Source organism: Anser anser (genome assembly GCF_964211835.1).
Source record: "Anser anser genome assembly, chromosome: Z".
Lineage (NCBI taxonomy): Eukaryota > Metazoa > Chordata > Aves > Anseriformes > Anatidae > Anser > Anser anser.
The window spans coordinates 2,004,502-2,012,451 of NC_139723.1; the positions used below are offsets into that span (position 1 = coordinate 2,004,502).

A 7,950-nucleotide genomic window follows, 5' to 3' on the forward strand; every position below is an offset into this window, starting at 1 on the left:
ACACGTCTCAAACTTTTAAATTATCTGAGACGTTTTTAAAAAGGAAATGCTTTCTGAGAGCTTTATCATGGTGTTCCTTATTCATCCTTTCTCAAAGCTATCTGAAAGTGCCAGCTCAACAACTGGTGCTTCACAAACTGTACTTAGAAGCACAGAGACTTAGAAGCTAAGTTTTCAACATTCTGGATTATGCATTTCCTAGGTTAAGCAGTTATTTTACCTGTTTCTGTTGTACTTCATAAGCTCATTGCCTTCACTAGGGATTTTGCCTGAATGACTTAAAGTTTAGTCTTCTTTTTCTTTTTTTTTTTTTTTCCCTTTTGTGTGCCTCAGTCATTCACAGTAGAAGACTAATTGCTATCCGGATGTAATTTTTTTAAAATGTTGGTGATGATCTTATTTGTTGGTGATGATCTTATTGTGACATGATATTAAGCTGTGTTGTTTTGTGGGTTGTTTTGCAGTTGTTTTTTCATTTGTTTGTTTTTTCCACATATGCAAACAGCTCATGAAATATAGGTTGATCTGGCCACAGTGATGTGACTTCCGATTTGAACTACTGTGTTTTATATTCTTTCCTCCTTCTTTCTGTCCTGTTAAATAAAGGAAATGCGTAGCAACAAAGTTAAGGTTTCAGTGCAAAGGAGCTTTTACTCTGTCAGACATAGACCTGTTTTGTCTCCAAGATAATTAAGAATGTCACCTCTTTGCACTTACCCTTCTTAAGCACCTAAATACAGTGTAAAAGAACAGAATACAGGCAGAGAGCCTTTGCTGTAAATTCACCTGATTTGCTGGATTTAATGCAGATTTCTAGATTAGTTGAGCAGTTAATTTTTGTATATCTTTTATTCCATAATTAATATAGTTCACTTCAGGCAGAAGAACTGTATTAGAGTATGCAAAAGTTGTTTTGTTTTGTTCTTTTTCCTCTTCAGATTAATCTACTGTGGGCACTGAATTGTCTACTAAATTGGGCCTAATTTCCGGCAGTTTCTTGACCAGACATTTGTGTTCTTGCAGATGTCAGTGGGTGCCATGTAGGGGGAAAAAGTGTACTCTTTTTTTTTTTTTTTTTTCCCAGTACTGTCATTTCTCACTGTAATGAGCACAAAAATAATTGGACAACTGAGCTATCAGTAAAAGGACACACTTCAACATGAGTCAATGAATTATTTTACGGGACAAACTTTAATCTTTAAATGTGATTGTAGATAATTTGTGCTACCATCTGTCCATTTGGAATTCTTTTAGCCTTTTCAGTCGTTATACAGTAAGTGCTGCTGTGTTTAACATTAACATTTGATATTTTACACATTTAATTTCTGTACTGCTGCGTGGTCCTTGGGGAGCTTCGCTCTAGTGCTACATGAGAGAGACAAAGTATTGATCAGTTAACATTTCAGCTACATTTATGTATGTCGCAAAATTAATGAAAATGCCAGACAAAAATGTCAGAGTGCACAAAAAGGTAGAATTTAAATTTGGTAGTTTAATGAAAAGTTTAAGATGTGCATTATCAAAAATGTCCCCTTGCCTTTAAAGTACAATTCATAACTGAGTAACTAAAAGGAACCACATATTTTACTTAGAGGAACATTGAACATGAAATATGAGGGAATATATAATCTTCAAAGTATTTGGTATCCCAAAATGGCCTCAGTAAAGCACTTTAATTGCCTGCTTGAACATTTAACTGTTACTCATAAAATAAACTTGTTTCCTTTCTAATTTGGAAGCAGAGTATCCTCACCTGATCCCACACATACTTTTCAGTATGTCCTCAAATTAATGCTCTCTGCTCTCTGTGAACATGCCCTTACATTCTTATTCCTCTGAATCTTTCAATACATGTGCATGCGTGCACACAGAAAATATTCTTCTCTTTTAGGCCTTGAAATATTGATAAAGTGGTGCACCCTGCATCCAAGTCATTTATCAGGTCTAACTCACCTTCCCTTTGTCTTCTAATGTTACACAATTCATGTGTGTAAATGACATAATAATATCCCTAGCCTTTGATTAAGTGTTAGCTCTCTTGCACACACACCGTTTAATTGCAGTGGTGTCATGCTAATTAACTGAAACTGTGACGGAAATAGAAGAAAAAAAAGAACTGGTCAGTGGCAGGAAATGAGACAGTAAAATAATTTTGTCTACTTGCTTAGCTTTTCCCTTTTATAAAGGGAAATTCTCACTACGATGCGTTTCAGAAGCAGCTTTCACTAAATGCTAAAGGACAAAGATTATATTTTGGAGAAACTTGAGATGGTACCATCAGGAGGCAGGAATGCATTTGCGTTAATTATAAAATATTTTTCTTTTTTTTCACACTGTTATTTTGGGATAATCAGAATTTAGGAGATATATTAAAGAATTCACGGATTTTACCCTAGTTGATATCATTTGGGGGGATCTGACATATAAACACCATCAAATTGCCTTTTACTAAACACGATGAAGTGGTTCATTGGATTGTCTTTGCCACCTGTTGTCTAGAATTAGAAATCGGGTGATGTTCTGGTAAGGTAGTTGCAAAACCTCTTACATCCTAAAAAAGACTTTCCAAAAACTCCTGTTGGTGTCAAAACTGCCAGTTCTCAGGAGAGGTACCTCTTTGCAGAGGTAAAGCGACATGGTAGCAGCAAGGCCAGGTACAAGATTCTTTTTCAGTGCAGGGCACACACGTGTACAAGAGCCTTTCAGCTTTTCATCAGGTCTGTCCCTACCAAAAGGAAAGAGAATAAGGTATACTAGACTGCTGCCATTCTGTTTTTCCAGAATTACAGCAAACAGAAAGAAAAGCAATCTAAATCATGTTTCCTCTTTCCTGATTTTCTATACACCAGCAGAGCTGTGTGAGACAGATGCAAAAATACAGTGGGATTTGAGCTTTCTGCAGCAAAAGTGTGCATTTCAGGTTTTGGAAAATGGGATAGGAAAGAAACATGTCATTAATCTATGCATATTCCACAATATGATGACTTCTGGGATGCAGTGTGTTTGGCACATAGTGTGCTTGCAAGTCTGATACAAGGAAGGACTGGGCAATATTCATATGTTTAATAATTTCCTCTAGTATTTTATATTGTTTTAAAAATTAACTTTCATTTTACTTCCTTTGTAGAGTGAATACATGGCTACTAAATCAATTTAGCATTGTGATTCATTGCCTGAGTGGTGACTTGATGCCGTTGTAGGCAGCCTAGTGTTTCCTGTGTGCCGTCCAGCTGCTGTTCCAGGAGGGCATGTCTCTGTGTCACATCTGTGATTGCCATCCGAGTGACTGGGATACCCACCCCACAGCAACTTAAGTGGCACTATCTCTACCTTTGGGCACGTAAATTGCTCCCATAGCTGTTTGTTTAATCTGCATATCTGCTTTGGGTACTTACCTAGCTTCCACTGTGAGTTCTTTGGGATCTTGAAGTACTTAGTCTCAAAAGCACCTGTGTACTGTAAGGAAATACTTCCCTTATTTAGCATGAGTAATTGAGGTGAAGAGCCTTTATGGTTTCTCAAACTGGAAACAACAGACAAGAGCATTGCTATCACGGCTGGGCATTCCCTTATCTACCAGAGGCTTCTTCCCACTTATTTTCCTTGTCTCACTACTTAGAAAACTGTCAGTTTTGCACTGAAAGTATTTGCCTATTAAAGCTTTCAAAGTGCTGATAAAACCAGATATACAAAAACGTCTGATGCACCGAAATATGATTTGTCAGAAATTAAGAAAAATGATTAGTTAAAATCCTATATTTAGTGTGTCCAAAAAGTTTACAAGATGAGCCTAAATTTCCTCTTCAGGCAGCAATGTGAGCAAAAGAATAGATAGCCAAATCACATGATTTACAATCTTGGGTCTGGAGTGAGTTCCATACAGCAATACCCTGAAATGATGTTACTGTCACAAAAGACTATGACAGGTTTTGAATATGCAAAATTAAACGTAGGGAAGAATTAAATGTATAGTTGTGTTAAAATTAATGCTAAATAAAAACGTATGGATATCAATACAATATTAGTACTGTGCTGTAGACAAAATGCTGACAAAGTCAGAAGAAAAGAGCCTAGTACAATCTTTGATAGATGGATTAGGAAATTTTAACTTTATTTTAATATTTTATACATATGAAAGTGCTGCATCATATCTGAGAAAAGAGATTTTTTTTTTTCAGACAAACTACCTCAGAAATAAATGTGGACAATTTTCTTACTGCCGTTTGCCCAGGCAGTGGGGAGAAGGGAGGACAAAGAAAGGTTTATATTACCAGTGTTCTCTCCTTCCTCTGAGGACAATTGAGAATGTACAGGATTGAATGCCTTTTTATTTTATTCCCTGTGGGAATACAAGACCACCAACCATTTTCTAGCATTAATGGATAACATACCGTGCATTAATGAGTGACCATGGGTGACGGAGCACTGGAACAAGTTTCCCAGAGTGGTTGTCTTCATGGAGATCTTAAAAAGCCACCTGGACATGGTCCTGGGCACCCCGCTCTTGCTGACCCTGCTTGAGCAGGGCGGTGGAGCAGATGGATCCAGAGGTCCCTTCCAACCTCATTCTGTCATTTTGTTATGCCCAGCCTCCTTTGCCTCTACCTGCTGAAGATAAGTGAGCTAACAACCACGCATGGCTCTGGAGTCTCTATTGTTGAGAGCAGCTTGTAGGTGTCCCCAGGCTGTCTGATGTTGCTGGGGCTCTCTCTGCTTGGTGTTACTAAAAGAGTGAGTTGCAGGATGGATGCAGCTAACCCAGCATGGCTATGTGACCAGAGAGGAGTTGCGCAGCAAGCAATCATCATGTATTTTTGTCAGCACTTTAATCCTGAGTGTTCAGCACTCTCCTGCATACAAATAAATAAGTTAAATAAATACATAAAGAGCAACAAAATCTAGCTCTTAAAAAAGTTCATATAGCATGGATATTATATTTGGATAATTATTTAGTAGCAGTGTTCAAAGGACAAAGTAGTTGTATACCTTAGCATTATGTTCCTAGAGTTGTTGTTTCACAGCCGTTGCAAGACATTTTGGCCATTTAAACTTTCATTAAGTAGTGTACATGGGTGAATTATGACATACCTCAACTTTTTCGTCATCTTTATGTTATGAGTCATGTAAGAACCAGATTAGATTAGATTAGATATTTGGACGAAATTTTTCCCTCAGCCCAGGCTGCCCGGAGGAGCTGTGGCTGCCCCATCCCTGGCAGTGCCCAAGGCCAGGCTGGATGGGGCTGGGGGCAGCCTGGGCTGCTGGCAGGTGTCCCTGCCCATGGCAGGGGAGTTGGTTTTAAGGTCCCTTCCAACCCAAACCATTCTGTGATTCTATGATAATCAACACATTTGAAATCACATTATAAAGAGATTTAACTTTTTATTTTAGCAGCAGTATTATAGTTGTTTGCCTTGGAGTGAAAGAAGTATGGGCAGCATTGGCTTTACAGGACCTTTCAATAATTAAAATAATATAATTTAACATTTTATGAAATGTTTCAGTGTAGTAAAATGTCAATAACTGGGTATATTGTATGCTATTGAGAAAAGCCCAAGTGAGGAAAACTAAATACAGAAGCAGTGTTTCAAAGGTTGCATGCAGGAGGGTTAGGAAAACAGCTTGTCCAGAAGTGAAGCTACCAGTTTCTTTCTAATGATCCTTAAAACATCCTCTGTGTGTTTATCTCTATACATTAGTTGCTTGCTTAGTAAGTATGTAGATCATAGGTGATATATAAGCATCTGTGCCTGGATGGAAGAATTAAAAAAAAAAAAAAGTAATTTTCAGTATGCTCAGTTTTACTGGAGTAAAAACATGTAATGTTTTCAAATCTTGTAACGTTTCAAATATACACAATTAAAGTGTTTGTCCTACTTATATTGTTTAACATGTAATTTTATAATTTTAATTTTGATTGCAAAAACTGAAATCCATGCCAGAAACTGAAATCCAGACCATCAGTCAAAAAAAAAAAAAAGGCATAAAAAATAATTTGTTTCTACTAGTGCTGCACCTGCTGTATGACTAACAGTAATTGGTCTTCTTGGTTTGTAAATAGAGCCCCAAAAGAAAAATACCCTTAAGTAAGCATCGCAGAAGTTACCCACAAAGTTTCGCAGCATGTTCCTAAAATGGGGACAACCTGACACACACAGATTTACCCTACACTTTGGCAAAAGAGCGATATTGCGTGCTTCCCACTCCAAAATCGGTAGGTTTGGGAGGGAAGAGGTTGAAAGTTTGCTTCCCTCTGGGCAGGGGGTGGCAGGAGGATGGTGACGGGTAGTGCTGCTCGTGGCGCCTCATGTCCAGAACTAGCAGGCCTGGCATGGAGAAGGAGTGGTTAATCTGTTTCCCTCAGGACAGTAAGAAATTGAAGTAGAACAAGTCATTGTGGAGCCATTCTTTCCAAGCCTCAGACCTGCCTCAGGCCTGGTGTGTGGTGTTTTGGGGTGACCCTGGCAGCTGATCAGCTCTCTTGGCCTCGCTGGGGCTGGAAATGGGACACGTCCTCGTGCTGTTCCCCTTCATTGTGCCTTGAGCTCCCGTAAGATTCGTCTAGGAAAGTCCTACAAACCATCTGGGCAGCTTTTCCTAAAGTGGGAAAACTCCTGATTTGCACAATTATGGAGAGTAGGCCATCTTGAAATTTCAAGTGGGTAAACCATTGAAGCACGGTATAACAGGAGAATACTTAAGAAGTTTTGAAGTGGTGGATTTATTTTTTTTTTTCATTTTTCACCTCAATCAGACACAAGCACATTTGTTAACATAACCCTTATTTTACAGTTTGGTCAGGTTAAACATTGTTTCCATGCGGGGTGCTTTCCATACCCAAAGAGCTAGCATTAAATCAGGTTTTTTTTGGAAAGCCCTCTTTGGACCCCTCTTCTTCCCCTTCCCCTGGTGCTGGCCCAAGGCAACAGCTGCACTCCTCAGTGACAAGGCGTCACTGAGCAGCATAGCCTAGGCAGAATGTGCATTTAGGTTTCTTAATTACAGGTCAAACTGATGGTTACAAAGTTGTGAGGAAAGTCCTGCTGTAGCCTTAGCTGTGTTACTGGTAAAGGTTAGGTGTTAGTAATGGCCTATTTTGCACATTAACTTCTTTTTCTGGTCACAGCAATGAGTAAACAAAACTGCCTCGGTCCTTTCAATTAGGTATTTTTGCAAGAAACAATATTGTGCAGGTAGTTTTTAAATACATGAAATGCTCTTTCAGACTGTGGGGAAAACGCTACGTTTTTACCAAGTGTCATACTTAGGTGATTTAGCTTCTGCAGGAAAGCAGAATTCCAGTTGACCTTGAAGTAAAAAGTCTATAAACTTCAATAGACACTTGTTTGATATAAACAATTCCTTTTTTTTTTTTTTTAGTATTCAACATTCAGAAGAAAAATAGTAGGTGTTGATATCCCAAAATCTGCTTATAGTTTTGCACTAAACAAGGAAGCACAGCAAAAGTATCATTTATTTTGGTTTCACTGGTAGATTTTATTTATTCCAGAATAAGCATTAACACTTACTCATTAGAGATAACTAACTTTGTGATCAGAATTGTTACTGAAGAGGAAAAGGGATTAATAGCTCTAAGCGAAATGGTTGCACGTGATACTCAATAGACTTGCAACCGCATGGCAGATCTTGAATTTGTAAGTTTCTATGAATAACATCAGCAGAATTACTACTGTAGCTCTGAAGTTAAAAGACACAAACTGCTTTCCAGGGACACAAGTAGTGTAAGAAAGAATCCACTAATCTGCAAAAGAAAAAAAAAAAAGGCATAATTTAGTCTTGACATTGACCACTGCTCTCACAACTATTGTTAGCACTGCAAAGTTATGTGTTAAAACTGGTATTATGCAATTGGAACTTCTTGGGCAATTAGTGTGCAGCACTGACTGAATACAAGACATGATTTTCTCTCCACAGCCGTATAGTTGCTGT

General features: G+C 38.2%; 1 protein-coding gene across 13 annotated transcripts in view; it reads left to right on the forward strand.

Moving 5' to 3' along the window:
- MCTP1 (multiple C2 and transmembrane domain containing 1) overlaps window positions 1–7,950 on the forward strand; it is a 277,914-nt gene that overhangs the window by 184,411 nt on the left and 85,553 nt on the right. The gene's annotated exons all lie outside the window — the stretch shown is intronic.